Source organism: Otolemur garnettii, unplaced genomic scaffold, assembly GCF_000181295.1.
Source record: "Otolemur garnettii isolate 467f Iridium unplaced genomic scaffold, OtoGar3 scaffold00321, whole genome shotgun sequence".
Lineage (NCBI taxonomy): Eukaryota > Metazoa > Chordata > Mammalia > Primates > Galagidae > Otolemur > Otolemur garnettii.
In genome coordinates, this window is record NW_003852716.1 from 362,558 (window position 1) to 378,434 (window position 15,877).

The following is a 15,877-nucleotide window of genomic DNA, read 5'->3' on the forward strand; positions in this document are numbered from 1 at the left end:
TATGCAGCCCTAAAGAAAAACGGAGACTTTACCTCCTTCATGTTTACATGGATGGAACTGGAAAATGTTCTTCTTAGCAAAGTATCACAGGAATGGAAAAAAAAGTATCCAATGTACACATCCCTATTCTGAAACTAATTTATAGATCTCAAATGAAGGCTACAATCTAATTCTAACCCAAGAATATGGGCAGGGGGTGGGGGAGGAAAGGGGATAAGGGCAGATGGGTGGTGCGAGAGTGACTAGAAAGATTACCTATATGGTCTATCTAACAAGGGTACAAGTGAACTTTTCTAGAATTAGAGTATAAATGTTTTAACACAATAACTAAGTAAATGACACAAAGTCTATGTTAACCAGTTTGATGAAAATATTTCAAATTGTATATGAAAACACTACACTGTACCTCATGTTTGCATTAATGTATATAGCTATTATTTAATTATAAAAAAAAAAGCTACAACAATTCTAGCCCAAGAATATGGGGAGGGGGTGCGGGAGGGGAGGGGAGAAAGACAGATGGGTGGTGGGAGGGTGACTGGAAAGATCACCTATATGGTCTGTCTAACAAGGGTAAAAGTGAATTTTTCTAGAACTAGGGTATAAATGTTTTAACACAATAACTAAGTAAATGACACAAAATCTATGTTAACCAGTTTGATGAAAAAATTTCAAATTGTATATGAAAACACTACACTGTACTCCATGTTTGCATTAATGTACACAGCTATCATTTAATAAACAAAAAAAGCATATGAAAACAGCACACTGTACCCCATGATTGCATTAATGTACAGAGTTATGCTATAAGAAATTAAAATAATAATAATAATAAAGTGTTGATACAGGCCAAAAAAAGAAAGCCCACCCAGATGAGTTCAGGGGGTCAGCAGGTATGCAGCTCTGGCTTCCAGTTACAGTCAAATTTGCCAAGGGAGTACAAGCAAGCCCGCCAAGATGAGCCTGAGGGGTCACCAGGAGGACAGAAAACAGAAATCTGTAGGCAAATCCATCCAAGAAATCCAAAAGGGCTGGAGAAGTGTCCTCTCTAGTGGGAAAGGGAGTCAGGAAAATTCCCTCCTTTCCCTACCAAAGTCAAAACTGCTATGTCACTGCTTCTGCACTGCAGCCGAGTGGCCCACACAATACCCTGTCCTCTTAGAGAACTCTCCAACCACTCCAACATCTGCAAGGGGCAGTCTTTTGGCAACCAGAAAAGAAGGAAGGGTGAGCTGTATACTTGGTATTATGGAAAAAAATTGTGTTCACTTTTGTGCCAGGCAGGATGGGGCCTAGGCTTGGAGGTGGTGCAAGACAGGATAGAGTCCAGTCTCAGAGGTGGGACCTCACTGGTGTGGGCCTGGAATTTAGCAGTGCTCTTCCATGAGGTGAGATGAGAGAACCTTTTGTTCCCTGTTATCTCTAGAAAGCCCTCTCCAGGCCTCCTGCCTGGGTGAGGGGTCTCCCGTCCTCTTGGCAGTGGGCACCTTTCAACTAGTCACTCCATACCTGATCTTACTTGTCTTCCTTCCTCTTTCTTAGCTCCATCACCTGCCTCATCAGGGCTGATGTGCACCTTACTTTCTTCCTTCCATGTTCAGCTCCCCTCCTTAGGCTTCTCAGAGTCCACTGCAGTTCAATATCTCTCTCTTTGGGCAGGAGCCTCTGGCAAAACCTGCTTCTACTCAGCCATCTTGACTCCACCCTTGGTTGCATAGTTTTCAATATTGGATAATCTGTTGTTTCTCTTTCTTGAAGGAATGTATGTTTCTAACCATCATAGGTAACCTCTAAGATGATCTTTAATAAACTTCACTTCCAGCTGTTCACGACCACATGTAATCTTCTCCCCTAGAGTGTAGGTTTGACTCAGTGACTCACTTCTGATGAATAGAATATAGCAGAAGTGATGCACTTTCAGTTCTGAAATTAAGTTATAAAAAAACTATGGCTTCAGTCTTGGGTGCTGTCTCATTCTCTTTCTGATCACCCAGCTTGAGGAAAGCCAGAGCTTCTATCAACCTTGCAGAGAAGCCCAGATAACAAGGAATCAAAGCTTGGAACTTGATCTTCCGCCAATCAAGACTTCAGATAAGATGGTAGCTACAGCTGACAACTTGACTGCTATCTAACAAGAAACCTAGGACAGAGGCACCCAGTTGAATTGTACCTGGATTCCTAACCCACAAAAACTGTGAGATAATGTTAGTAGCTTTAAAGTGCAAATCTTTATCTTAGTTTCTTCTTTTTGACTGAAGTTATCAGCCATTAATAGTATCAACAAAGTCTCTTGTTATTCTATGCATAGCAATATCCTTCTGATTATAATCAAAATAAAGCACCATCCAGAAGCTGAAGATCTGTTTGATAAATATATTTCTCAGTGGAATCACTAACTGCATTCTTGTTTATAGAAAGCTCAGTTCAATGTGAGTTTGATAGGAATGAGTGAGTCTTAGAATTCAATCAGGTGTTCTGAAAAAGGAGGTTTTGGCTATGAGAATATGAGTACAAAATTCTGATCCACAATAGCATCTCTAATGTCAGCCTATAAAATGTTGTTTCAGTGGTGAGTCTGTAACATGCTTCCCCTTTGTCTTTTAATATAAGGAGTAGAAGGTTATGGGCTTATAGAATATAATCAAGCAACATACTCTCTGGACAAATATAGTTTAGATTATTTTCTTTCAGGAAAATTTTGTAGCTCTCTCAAATTATACTTAAACATATAATTATAAAATCAGTATAAAGGCATTGTAGAAATTTGTAAACTATAGGAAATTTTAAATGAGAAAATAAAAACCATTCATAGTGTATCCCCCAAATCTAACCACTGTAACATTTTTCAATTCAAAACTCACAAGAGGCAAGGTGGCTCCCACCTATAACCCAAGCACTCTGAGAAGCCAAGGTGGGTGGATTGCCTGAGGTCACAAGTTCAATACCAGCTTGAGCCAGAGTGAGACCTCGTCTCTAAAAATAGTCGGGCATTGTGGTGGGTGCCTTTAGTCCTAGCTACTTGGGAGGCTGAGGCAAGAGAATTGCTTGAGCCCAAGAGTTTGAGGTTGCTGTGAGCTGTGAAGATACTGTACTCTACCAAGGGTGACAACGTGAGACTCTGTCTCAAAAAAGAAAAATCACAAGAATACAGTTTTACATTCCACCTTCAGTGGCACAGACAGTGGAGACAAGATGGCAGCAAGTCAGTGCTATGTGTAAAGCTGGACATTAGCGCCTACCAAATACCACCCAGGGCTTCTAACCATGGTTGCAAGGCATCTGGCTAGAAATTAGACCAGCCTGATTAGACTTTGACAGGTAAAAACTGAAAAGGAGTAGATCCAGAACACTTAAGATCAAAGTATAACAAAGGCAACATTGTCTATTTTGACACTTGGGTGCAAGTGGGCTAAGATCTAAAGAATGCTGTGGAAGGTGGGGGGATGCTGGTCTCTTATAGATGGCTGGGGGGGAGCTGGTTTCAATCAAAGAGCATCAAACTGTTGTTCTTATCAGGACTTCAATGATGTTATCACATTATCTGGACTCTTCTGGCATTGCTCTTCTTATCAGAGCGTCAGAGACTTTTCAGTGTCAGCACATATCTCACGGATGAGTCTATAGTTGGGCTGGTGCCAGGACTTGTCAAACATGTCTCTCTTATCTGAGTTATGTCTGCCTGTAACAGAGTCTCACAGAATGACTTTTTTCAGGTCAATATGGGGTTAGTTTGCCCAACCTAACAGGCTGGTCACTCCGAATTACTTCAAAAGACAACATCGCCTATATCAAACTGGAGAATAAAGTTTCAGGGGACCTCCTTGCTCAGGCATCAGTAGACCAATATTCTGGTATTTCTGTGGAGATAGTGACAGATTCAAGATGCTACCTTGTAATCTGGATGCAGGATGGTACTGGGTGCAGTGCTTTTATGGGCATTGGCTTTGCAGTTCAGGGAGATGCCTTCAACTTTAATGTCTCTTTGCAAGATCACTTCAAGTGGGTAAAGCAGTAATCTGAGATCGCCAAAGAATCTCAAGAAATGAGCACTCATCCCAAGTTTGATCTGGGCTTCAAGGAAGAACAGACCATCAAGTTGAGTATTGGGAATATTATAACCAAGAAAGGAGGTGCTTCTAAGCCTAAGATGACAGGAGCTGAGAACCTAAGCTTACTCCCAACCCTCACTGGAAGCAAAGTCACTATTCCCCCATGGTCCTTCTCAGTTGCTATCAGCAATCATGTCACCCAACCATCCATTTCAAAATCTCACCATGGAGGCAGTAATGCAGATATTCTTTTATAATTGGATTTTCCTGCTCCTATCATGACACCAGAGACAGCTCCAGTTGCTGCAACACTGACTTGTGAGGAGGCTTTAGAATTGCATCCAGCTCTGTTCCAAAGCAAAGACCACAGCCATCCAACTGGGTCCAGTTCTGAATAGCATTGGCAGGACATTAAGGACAGACTTGAGAAATAAAAATGTAAACAGGGCACCAGTGTGTGAAGGAAATTAGAAACCCCTTCCCTCCCCAGAACCAAAAAGACTGAACAATCTTTTTCATGCTTTTCCATTGCATTCAAACTGTTTTATAGCACTCCTCTTTGTTGTTACTTACTGTACATCTAAAAGAGTATCATTTATCTCCTGCTTACTACCAAGGCAGAGGAATATTAGTTCTTATCATCCTTGCGGCTGACTATGCAGGGCTTAAAAGGCCAGTGTCTATTTGAAGGGGAATGACCTCTAACATCCATAAAATTTTTCTCCAACTTCTATAATCTTTAACTTATTTCAGAACCATCTCATGACCCTGTGTGCCTCCACACAGGGAGAGTAGAGGAGCCCTATTTAGCAATTTCAGGGGCAACAAAAACATTGAAACTTTCTTCACTATGAACATAGTACTCTAAAATTTGACAGACTGACCTCAGTGTTTATAAATTTAGAATTTTGACAGGGGTAGGTATGGAGAAAAACTTATTTCCTGAGTCTCTGCTATATATCCTCCTCCAGGCTTATCCTGTTTAGTGAATATCTAATGCTGGGTGCAGCTCTATCACCCTCATGTGTGTTTCCATGTCTCTTCCCATGACAAGAGGGTTGTGTTGGTGGAACCTTCAATATTCTTTTCTGTTTGTTAAATAGTGCAACATCTTTGACCAGTAGATATCTCTACCATGAAAGATGTTCAAGAGATTGTGTTCCCCAAGTTATATTCTATGAAAGTATTTTCTAAGTCATATACTACAGAAGTATTTAATTTCTTACAGCTCCATCTAATTGCTACATTTAAAACACAGCATTAATTTGTATTTGTCTTGATATTTCTCCCCAAATTGAAGTATTTTATAGATACTATACTATAAATATATACTAATAGTATAGTATTGGTATAGATACTATACTATAAATATATGCTAATACTATATTAAAATACTATAGTATTTTAACCTGATTTGTAGAGCAGAGAGGTTGAAAGGACTTAAGTCTTGTCTGGGACCCATGTTACCTTGCTGTCTGGATATCTGGCCCCTTACCATAAACATTTCTTTTTCAATCCACCTAGCTCTTCAGTAGAAAGCTGTTATTATGTATATTGTCATTTATAAATAAAGTTGGAATGTCACAGCTTTACCTATGATAGCTTTTGCCAAAGATTTGATGCCTATCACCTAGGATATCTCAAAAGTCAGTTGCTCTCCTGCCATTTTCCTTTCTCTTTGCTCTGCCATTCCTTATGCAGTGTTGTGAAAGAGAGTTCCACTTCTCAAATGAATGATTACTATCTGTTTTGTTTGTTAATGGGTAATTCTGAGGATGAAATGGGAAGATATAAATTAATGCTTTAGCACATATTTGGATACATGTGTACACGCTGGCTGAAGGGAGTCTTTATGTTTCATTTCAAAATATACTATTCTATAGGATTTCCTTCTTAACTTTTTCAAACTTTGGGTCCATTGTATTTCATTGCCTCCTCTTACAGGCAGCTCAATTCACGCAGAACCATGGCAGGACTTCTTAACATTGCAATAGAAAACACTAAAGGAAAGTCTGTAGAATCACTACTGACTAAATACTGAGAAATAAAAAAAGAATAAATACTGAGAACCTATCTTCTCAATTTTGCACCTCATTGTGCTCTTTATACTGTAAAAATGATAATATATTATGTATTTGAATTCCTAAAAAATCAAAAATGTTGAAGATATATGTATACAAAGTGTATGCTGTACTGGTGCGATAACATTAAAGCATGGGAAAAAAATCACAATAATAAATACTCACACTTTTTCTCAAAAAAGATTAGAAGTTTATTCCTCAAGGATGAAGCATTGCTGAGAATGAATTTTTTCTTGATCTCACAGTGAAAAATGAACATTGCAGCAACACATCAGGCTTCTTTGGGAATTCATTTAGTACTCACAAAGTATCTAGTTGTTTTAGAAGCCAGATAAATATATGATTTTTAAAATATTATTGTGTCTCTAGTCACTTTAGATGTTTCTCCCAGTGCTACTTTGGGTAGCTCTCCTGTGTTAAATCCAGTTGTTTATTATCAGCTTCTTTGGGGTATTCTCAAGGAATTTTTCTCTGGAAGAAATAGTCTTTTCTTGAAGATGAGTGTAAAATTTCCAAGGACATGGCAATGTAAGAGCAGGCTGAAAGAGGGAGGAGCATTCCAAAGTAGGGAGGAAACTTGCACTGGGTGTGCAATTAGCAAATTGTGTTAATCACATGTTTGTTACACATTAAAATGTCTGCTGACTATAGTACTGATGTAAAAATATCAAAGGAAATTGATAGGTAAAATGAAAGTTGAATCAAATCACAGAAGACCAAATGTAGCAAACATCCAGGAAAGTTTATTTCACCGTTAGGTGTAAGTGGACTGAGTTCTAAGGAGATGTCAGCAGCATTAGGAAGGTAGGCAGTTCTTTTTATGACAACCTGATGGGTAGTTGGTTTTATAGACAAGTCTTTCTTATCACAATGCCAAGGGCATGCAGCTTATAATTGCTACTCTCCAGCTGGCTCTTCTTATCAGGATGTCAGAGGCTTGTAGTATAAGCATATTTATTGTGGGTTTGTAACTGGACACATGCAAGAAAGCACAGAGACTATGGCATGTCTCCCTCATCTGAGTTATGTCAACTTGTAATAGAGTTTCACAGAATGATTTTTTTCAGATCTAAGATGGAGTTAACTTGGCCCACCTAACAGAAATTACTGAGCACCTATAGTCAACTGCCCTTACTGACAAAAGTGGTGTGAATTAAAATAAAATTTTAAAGTTCCCCGACCACTGGCTGACTGAATGGAATCCTTCTTGGTCAAGGAGATACTCTAAAACTGAGTTGCTATCCATGAGAAGGAAGGGAAGTATGCCTCATCATGCTCCCCTCCTTTATTGTAGATATTCTTTGTAAGTCATTAATAGGCCTAAAGTGATGTTAAGAGTCCTAAAGGGATGCAAGACAAAACTGCAGGTCCTTGATTTACACAACAAGTATATGTCTGGTTATTTATCTCTTATTAACAGATTTCCTTATCTTAAAACATTTCAAGCCTTTAGACAAGGCTTCGTTTCTATAACCAATTACAAGTGAAAGAGTCTTTAAACCTACCTATAACCTGTAAGCCCCTCATCTTTGAGATGTTTCACCTTTTGGGGCCAAACCAATGTATGTTTTCCAGTTAATGATTTGTGTCTTTATGTATAACTCCTGTCTCCCTGAAATGTATAAAATCAAACTGTAACCCAGCCACAGTGAGTTTATCTGTTCAAGGCTTCTTTGGCAAGACTATGGTGCTCAATTTCAATTCAGAATAAACCTCTTCAAATCATTTTACAGAGTTTGACTTATTTATTTCCCATTGACAATAAACAATATTATAGGATAAAAGTAATTTCCCAGAGGGAAAAAAGAGTTTCCTAACTTAAAGGGTGAAAGATTATTGGTGAGATGGGAACTCTGCCACTTGCAAACTTTAGTGTGATGCCTTGAAATCATTCAGGGTGATGCCTGTGGCTCAGCAGGTAGGGTGCCAGCCCCATATACTGACGGTGATGGATTTGAACCTGGCCCTGGCCAGCCAAAACAGCTGTGGCAACTATAACAAAAAAATAGTTGGGCATTGTGGTAGGCGCCTGTAGTCCCAGCTACTTGGGAGACTGAGGCAAGAGAATTGCTTAAGCCCCAGAGGTGGGGGTTGCTGTGAGCTGTGAGGCCATGGCACTCTACTGAGGGCAAGGGAGTGAGATGCTATCTCAAAAAAAAAAAAGAAAGAAAAGAAAAGAAATATTATTCAGAGGTTTTGGCCTTGGAGTTGCAAGACCAAACCAAGTGAAATCAAGCCCAAAGCCTAACTTGTTATTCATGTAATTAAAAAAATAACCAAAACTTGGATATAAAGCAAAGAAAAGATATCCTTTCCTCTCAAAGGGGCATTATTGAACAGGCCCACCCAATAATTATTTAATCTCTCAGAGAATGTGCCTATTTTAACTTGACTGTTTGATGTTAATTATAGCCCAGACTCTGTGAAGTTACATGTTAACTTGTAGATTTTTGTCTGGTAGAAAGATAACCCCCCAAAGTATGGTTTATTACCCTGTAGAGTATTAAATAGTGTTGTATTTAACTTAGCAGACTTATTTTACCATTATTTTCAATGCCTACAAATATTTATCTCAACTGAAATCAAATCTTAAGGTTCCCCCCCACCCCAGTGGCTAACTGGCTGTACCCTTTCTTGGCCAAGAGGATCCCCTAAAACTGAGTTGCTATCCATGAGAAAGGAAATCAGATGGGTCTCATTGTGTCCCCCTGCCTTCTTGGAGATGTTCTTTATGATTCACTAGCAGATCTAAGGCTATTCAAGAAATAACTGCACTAACCACTGGCATATGTCCTGTAGTTTATCTGGCTTCTTTTCTATTGACACCTAGTTCCCCACATATGCTTTGAAATAGTTTTATCATCCTGCTGTTTCCCTCATTAGTAACTAGGATAGATCTTTTACGTGAATTTATTCTGTATTTGAAAATCAATTTTTAATTTGAAAAATGATATTTTGACTCATTTTCCCTCTTATACTGGAGTATTCTGTTCTTCTGATTCTGGGGAATAGTAAGATGTGTGTGTGTGATAAATTCCCTAATTTACATTTACTTTACTCAATAACTTAACTGTTCTGTGTTTGCAAGATTCTATGATAATGAGGTATGGAATTGCAGAACCCCAAACTCAGAGAATGATAGAGCTGCAAGAGGCTAACACACCACGTATCTCGAACTTTGAAATTAGACTTGACCACAGTAGTCAAGTCATGGAAGAAGCCCAAGTGCTCATAAACATGAATGGATTAATAAATTGTGGTATATGTATACCATGAAATATTGTGCAGCCTTTAAAAAGATGGATACTTGAGTGGCACCTGTGGCTCAAAGGAGTAGGGCACCAGCCCCATATGCCAGAGGTGGCGGGTTCAAACCCAGCCCTGGCCAAAAACTGCAAAAAAAAAAAAAAAAAAAAGATGGATACTTTATCTCTTTTATGTTTACTTGGATGGAGCTGGAACATATCCTACTTAGTAAAGTATATCAAGAATGGAAGAAAAAATATCCAATGTACTCAGTACTATTATGAAACCAATTTACAATGACTCACACTTTCATATGAAGTATAGATCACAAATATGGCCCAAGGGAGGACGGGAGTGGAGGGGGGAAGTCAGATCAAGGGATGGTGAATGGTGGGATCACACCTATGGTGCATAATGCAAGGGTACATGTTGTATCTATTAAGTATAGAATATAAATGTCTTAACATAATAATTAAGTAAACAAGATGAGGTATGTGTTAACCAATGTGATGTAAACGCTCCTAATTGTATATGAAATCAGCACATTGTACCCCATAAATGCATTAATGTATACATGCTCTATGCATTTATGATTTAATAAAAATAAAAAAAAAATTAGAATTGACTCCTCGTTCTAGTGTTCTTTGTTAGAGAGGCTGAGGTATAGATAAAGAAAATTTTATTCTCTTGACAGCTGGTATGATAATCTTTTTGAAAGATATCTCTTTTGGGGGAAATTTTTCTCAGTATGCTTAAGATAGCTGCTGGATCCCCATACCAGAGTGGAAAGTATTAAGCAGAGTTTATGTAGTTTACATATTAAAGAAAGGAGAATGGGAGCTCTTTGTAAATAGTTATGGAGCAATCTGGGAAGTAGGAGAGGGGTGAAGGGGAAGAAGAAAGAGAGAAAGAAGCATGAAGCTGATTGTGACTTTTCCAGTGTACTCTGAAAATTTCAGTAATGTATACATAAATCAAGAAATTATTAGTGAGATTTCAATTTCTGTGGGAATTGAAAAAAAGGATTTGTAATCCTTGAAGAAAGTATGGGAAAGACACTTGAAGATATCAGCCTGGCAAAATATTTTATGAAAACTTCTGTGGCAATTGCAACAACAAAAATAAACAAATGGGACTTAATTAAACTTAATTAAAGTGAAAAGCTTCTGTATAGCAAAGGAGACAACAACTAAAGCAAATAGACAACCATCAGAATGGGAAACGATATTTGCATATTATGAATCAGACAAAACCTTGATAACTAGAATCTACAGAGAACTCAAATTAAGGAACAACAACAAAAACAGCCAACAATCCCCTATATCAATGGGAAAGTGAGATGAATAGAACCTTCTCCAAATAAGACAGACAAAAGGTTAACAAGCATATGAAAAAAGGCTCATCATCCTTATTTATCAGAAAAATGAAAATCAAAACCACCCTGAGATATTACCTTACTCCAGTGAAAATGGCCCACATCATGAAATCTCAAAACTGCAGATGCTGGCATGGATGTGGAGAGAAGAAAACACTTTTACACTATTGGTGGGACTGTGAAGTAATACAACCTTTTTGGAAGGAAGTATGGAGAACCCTCAAAGAACTCAAACTAGACTTCCCATTTGACCCTGCAATCCCATTACCTGGCACCTACCCAGATGAAAAAATTATAAGAACGTATGCACTAGACTGTTTACTGCAGCGCAATTTATAATAGTTAAATTGTGGAAACAACCCAAATGCTCACCAAACCAGGAATTGATTAACAAGCTGTGATATATGTATACCATGGAATACTATACAGCCACTAAAAAGGATGGTGACTTTACATCTTTTGTATTAATTTGGATGGAAGTGAAATACATTCTTCTTAATAAAGCATCACAGGAATGGAGAAGCTAGAATCCAATGTACTCAATTCTGATATGAGGACAATTAATGCTAGTACACAGTGGGAGGGAGAGGGAATAGAGAGAAGGGAGAGAGGGAAGGAGGGAGGGGTTTGTGGGGCCACAGTGTGTGACACACTTCTTGGGGGTGGGACACTATTAATAGAGGGACTTTATCCAGCAAATGAAAACAGTATAACCTGGTTCATTGTACTCTCAATGATTCCCCAACAATAAAAAAGAAAGAAAGAAAGAAAGGATTTGTGTTGAGATTGACACACTTGGGAATAAAAGGGAGTAAAACTGGTACAAAACAAAAAAAGGCCAGGGACTGGAGTTTTTCCTAATTCCTATTAGAGAGCCAGTTATGTCTGTAAAGTAGTCAATGTAAAGGAAAAACGAAACTAATTTCCAGGTGATCCTTAAGTCAAAACAGACAACTGTTATCAGGCAAAGTTGTGCAGTTGCCTGTCACTGTCCAGCCAATACTCTAAGATGGAGTTAGGTCCATCAAGCTTTATTATCAAAAGGCCAGCAATTCTGGAGAAGAGTGAGTGTAGCCTTGGTTACAAATGCAGTTTTGTTTTGTTTTGTTTTTGAGACAGAGTCTCACTTTGTCGCCCTTGGTAGAATGTCACAGCATCATACCTCACAGCAACCTCTAACTCAAGTGATCTTCTGGCCTCAGCTTCCCAAGTAACTGGGACTATAGGCACCCACCACAACACCTGGCTATTTTTAGAGATGCAGTCTCACTCTTGCTCAGGCTGGTCTCCACTTGAACTTGTGAACTCAGGCAATCCACCAACCTCAGCCTCCTAGAGTGTTCAGATTATAGGCATTAGCCACCACGCCCAGCCTAATGCAGCTGTTTTTATAGGAAGTTACAAAGAAAAGGTATCTAGTAAATTACAACTTAATTCAAAAGTTGATTTATACTAACATCAAAGTAATCTTCACTTTTACAATGGAATGCTACCCTTTTCCTCCCAGTACTGTTACTCCCTAGGATTGTTTGCTCAATTCTTTAAGATATACATCTTTATGGCTAGCATGAAGGTTGGTGACATCAAGGATAAAGGATGTTGCTTAAGCAAGGAGGTAGGAGGTCATGTAGTCTTTTTTTCACATTATTATTATCTCACTTCATTTTTTTATTAAATCATAGCTGTGTACATCGATACTGTCATGGGGTATAGTGTGCTGTTTTTATATACAATTTGAAATAATTTCATCAAACTGGTTAGCATAACCTCCATATCATTTTCTTAGTTACTGTGTTAATTTTTTATCTACTCCTACTTTAGCCTAACCAAATCCAGTTTCCTATTTCTCTTCACTGACATGACTGGAGTTAGAGTACTATGTATAAAAGAACAAAAAATCCACCAATTCATTGTTAAAAACATCAAGGAAGAATTTATTCAAGATCATTGAAATATGAAAGAAAAAAGTAAGTCATCCATATTGTAAAGGAAGAAGTAAGATATCCCATGTTCATGTCCTGAAAGACTCAACGTTGTCACACATTCAAAGAAACCCCTATCAAAAGCCCAGTGGCATTTTTAGAGAGATAGAAAAATTAATACTAAAATTTGTATGGAGGGGCGGTGCCTGTGGTTCAAACCCATATGGAGTCTCAAGGGAATGCAATTAACCAAAACTATCTTGACAAAGGAGAACAAAGCTAGAGATCTCATGCTTTCAGATTTCAATGCTTATTATAAATCTAGAGTAATCAAAACAGTATATTTTCATAAAGGTAGACAATAGAGTAGACAGCCCAGAAATAATCCTTGCAAATATGTTCAAATGATTTTGACAAGGAAGCCACGACCATTCAGGGAAAAGACAGTCTTTTAAACAATATCTTTTTGTGGGGACAAGATATCCATGGGCAAAAAAAAGCAGTTGAACCCTTAACTTATGCCACACACAAAAATTAATTCTTCATGGATCAAAGACCTAAATGTAAGGGCTAAAACTATACAATTCTTAGAAGAAAATATAGAGGGTGGGGATGGGATGAAATGGAGAATGATTTTGTGGATATGACACCAAAAAGATAGATAACAAAAGTAAAAATAAATAAATGGGACTACATTAGAAATAAAAACTTCTGCTCATCAAAGAATGCTATGTATTTATTTATTTATGTATTTATTTTTAGATACAGGGTCTGGCTCTGTTTGCTGCTCAGGCTAGAGTGCAATGGTGTGATCATAGTTCATTATAACCCCAAACTCCCAAGCTCAAGGCATTCCCCTGCCTTGGCCTCCCAAAGTGCTAAGATTACAGGTGTGAGCAACCACACCTGGTCCAAAGTATGTAATAAATAAAAAGAAAAGGTAAGTGAAATTGTATACTAGTGTATCTGTATAAGGGAAAAATGTAACTAGTGTATCTGATAAGGGGTTAATATCTGGCATACACAAAGAACTCCTAAAACTCAAAAAGAAAACAACCTAACTAAAAAATGAGCAAAGGACTTGAGTAGACATTTCTCCAAAAATAATATACAAATGGCCAATAATTACATAAACAGACACTCAACATCACTAATCATTAGGAAAATGCAAATCAAAACCACAATGAGATATCATCTCACACCCATTATGTTGGCCAATATCAAAATAAATAAGTAAATAAATAACAAGTGTTGGCTGCTATATAGAAAAATTGGAACTCTTGTGCACTTTTTGTGGGAATGTAGAATAGTATAGTCTCTATGAAAATGGTATGGTAGTTCCTCAAAAATTTAAATTTTAGGCTCGGCGCCTGTGGCTCAAGTGGCTAAGGCACCAGCCACATACAACTGAAGTGGCGGGTTCAAATCCAGCCCAGACCCACCAAAACAACAATGACGGCTGCAACCAAAAAATAGTTGGGCATTGTGGTGGACACCTGTGGTCCCAGCTACTTGGAAGGCTGAGGCAGGAGACTCGCTTGAGCCCAGGAGTTGGAGGATGCTGTGAGCTGTGATGCCATGGCACTCTACCCATGGGGAAAGCTTGAGGCTCTGTCTCAAAAAAAAAAAATTAAAATTCTAAATTACCATATAATCCAGCAATTCTACTTCTAGATATATATCCAAAAGACTTAAAAGCAAAGTCTTGAAGAAATATTTGTATACTCATTTTTATAGCAGTATTATTGACAATAGCCAAAAGCAGGAACGAAGTTATTCATTAGATGAATGAATAAACAAAATATGACATATACATGCAATATACTTAGTTTACATATAATGCTGCTTGCCAAGGTCTGGGAGAAAGAGGAATGGAGATTTATTGTTTAATGAGTATAGAGTTTTGGTTTTGTAAGATTAATAGAATTCTGGATATTGGAATGTACTTAACACTACTTTGAACTGTATACTTAAAAATGGTTAAGATGGTATATTTTATGATGTAGCTTTACCACAATTAAAAGAAGTTTAACACTGAAGTGCTTTTTACCACAATGAATAAAATAAAAAGGAATTTAATAATAATATACTTTTACCATAATTAAAGATAAATAAAAGGGAATGCTAACACTCTGGGAAGCTGAGGTGAAAGGACCCCTTGAGCTCAAGAGTTCAAGACCAATCTGAGCAAGAGCACGACCCCATCTCTACTAAAAATAGAAAAAAAATTATCTGGTTATCCTTGTGGGTACCTGCAGTCCCAGCTACTTGTAAGGCTGAGGGAAGGGGATCACTTGAACTCAGGAGTTTGAGATTGCTGGGAACTAGGATGATGCCATGGCACTCTAGCCTAGACAACAGAATGAGACACCATCTCAAAAAACAGCAAAACAAGGAATGAATATCATGTATAGCGTCATGAACCTTGAAACACATTACTTTTAGTGAAAGAAGACAGGCATATATAACTACATATGGTGTGGTTCCATTTATATAAAATGTCCAGAATGAACAAATGCATAGAGACAGTATATTAGTTGTTTTTAGAGGATAGAGTGAGGCAGTATTGTGTGTAGTTGTTTATGAGTACAGTTTCTTTTTGCAATGATAAAAATGTTCTGGAATTAGTGCAAAATTTGGTGAATATACTTAAAAATGATGAATTATATACTATAAGGTCAAGTTCCTTGTGATGTCAAGATAGTTAAAACAGAACTTAAGGCTTGGGGCCTGTAGCTCAGTGGCTAGGGCACCAGCCACATACACCAGAGCTGGCAAGTTCGAACCGAGCCTGGGCCTGCCAAACAACAATGACAATTACAACAACAACAACAAAATAGCCAGGCATTGTGGCAGGCACCTGTAGTCCCCGCTACTTGGGAAGCTGAGGCAAAAGAATCACTTAAGCCCAAGAGTTTGAGCTTGCTGTGAGCTGTGATGCTATGGCACTCTACCAAAGGTGATGTTGTGAGACTGCCTCAAAAAAAAAAAAATAGGATCCAAGTACTCAAGGAGGTTAAAATCTACTCATAGAAAGAAATTGCAGTGGTATATGTACACCATGGAATACTATGCAGCCCTAAAGAAAAAAAAGACTTTACCTCCTTCATGTTTACATGGATGGAACTGGAAAATGTTCTTCTTAGCAAAGTATCACAGGAATGGAAGAAAAAGTATCCAATGTACACAGCCCTTTTATGAAAC

The 15,877-nt window shown here is 37.9% G+C and overlaps 1 pseudogene; it reads left to right on the plus strand.

The window, feature by feature from the left end:
• The window catches only part of LOC100945131, a 26,781-nt pseudogene extending 22,338 nt beyond the window's left edge, over positions 1–4,443 (plus strand).
• The last annotated feature ends 11,434 nt before the right edge of the window (positions 4,444–15,877 follow it).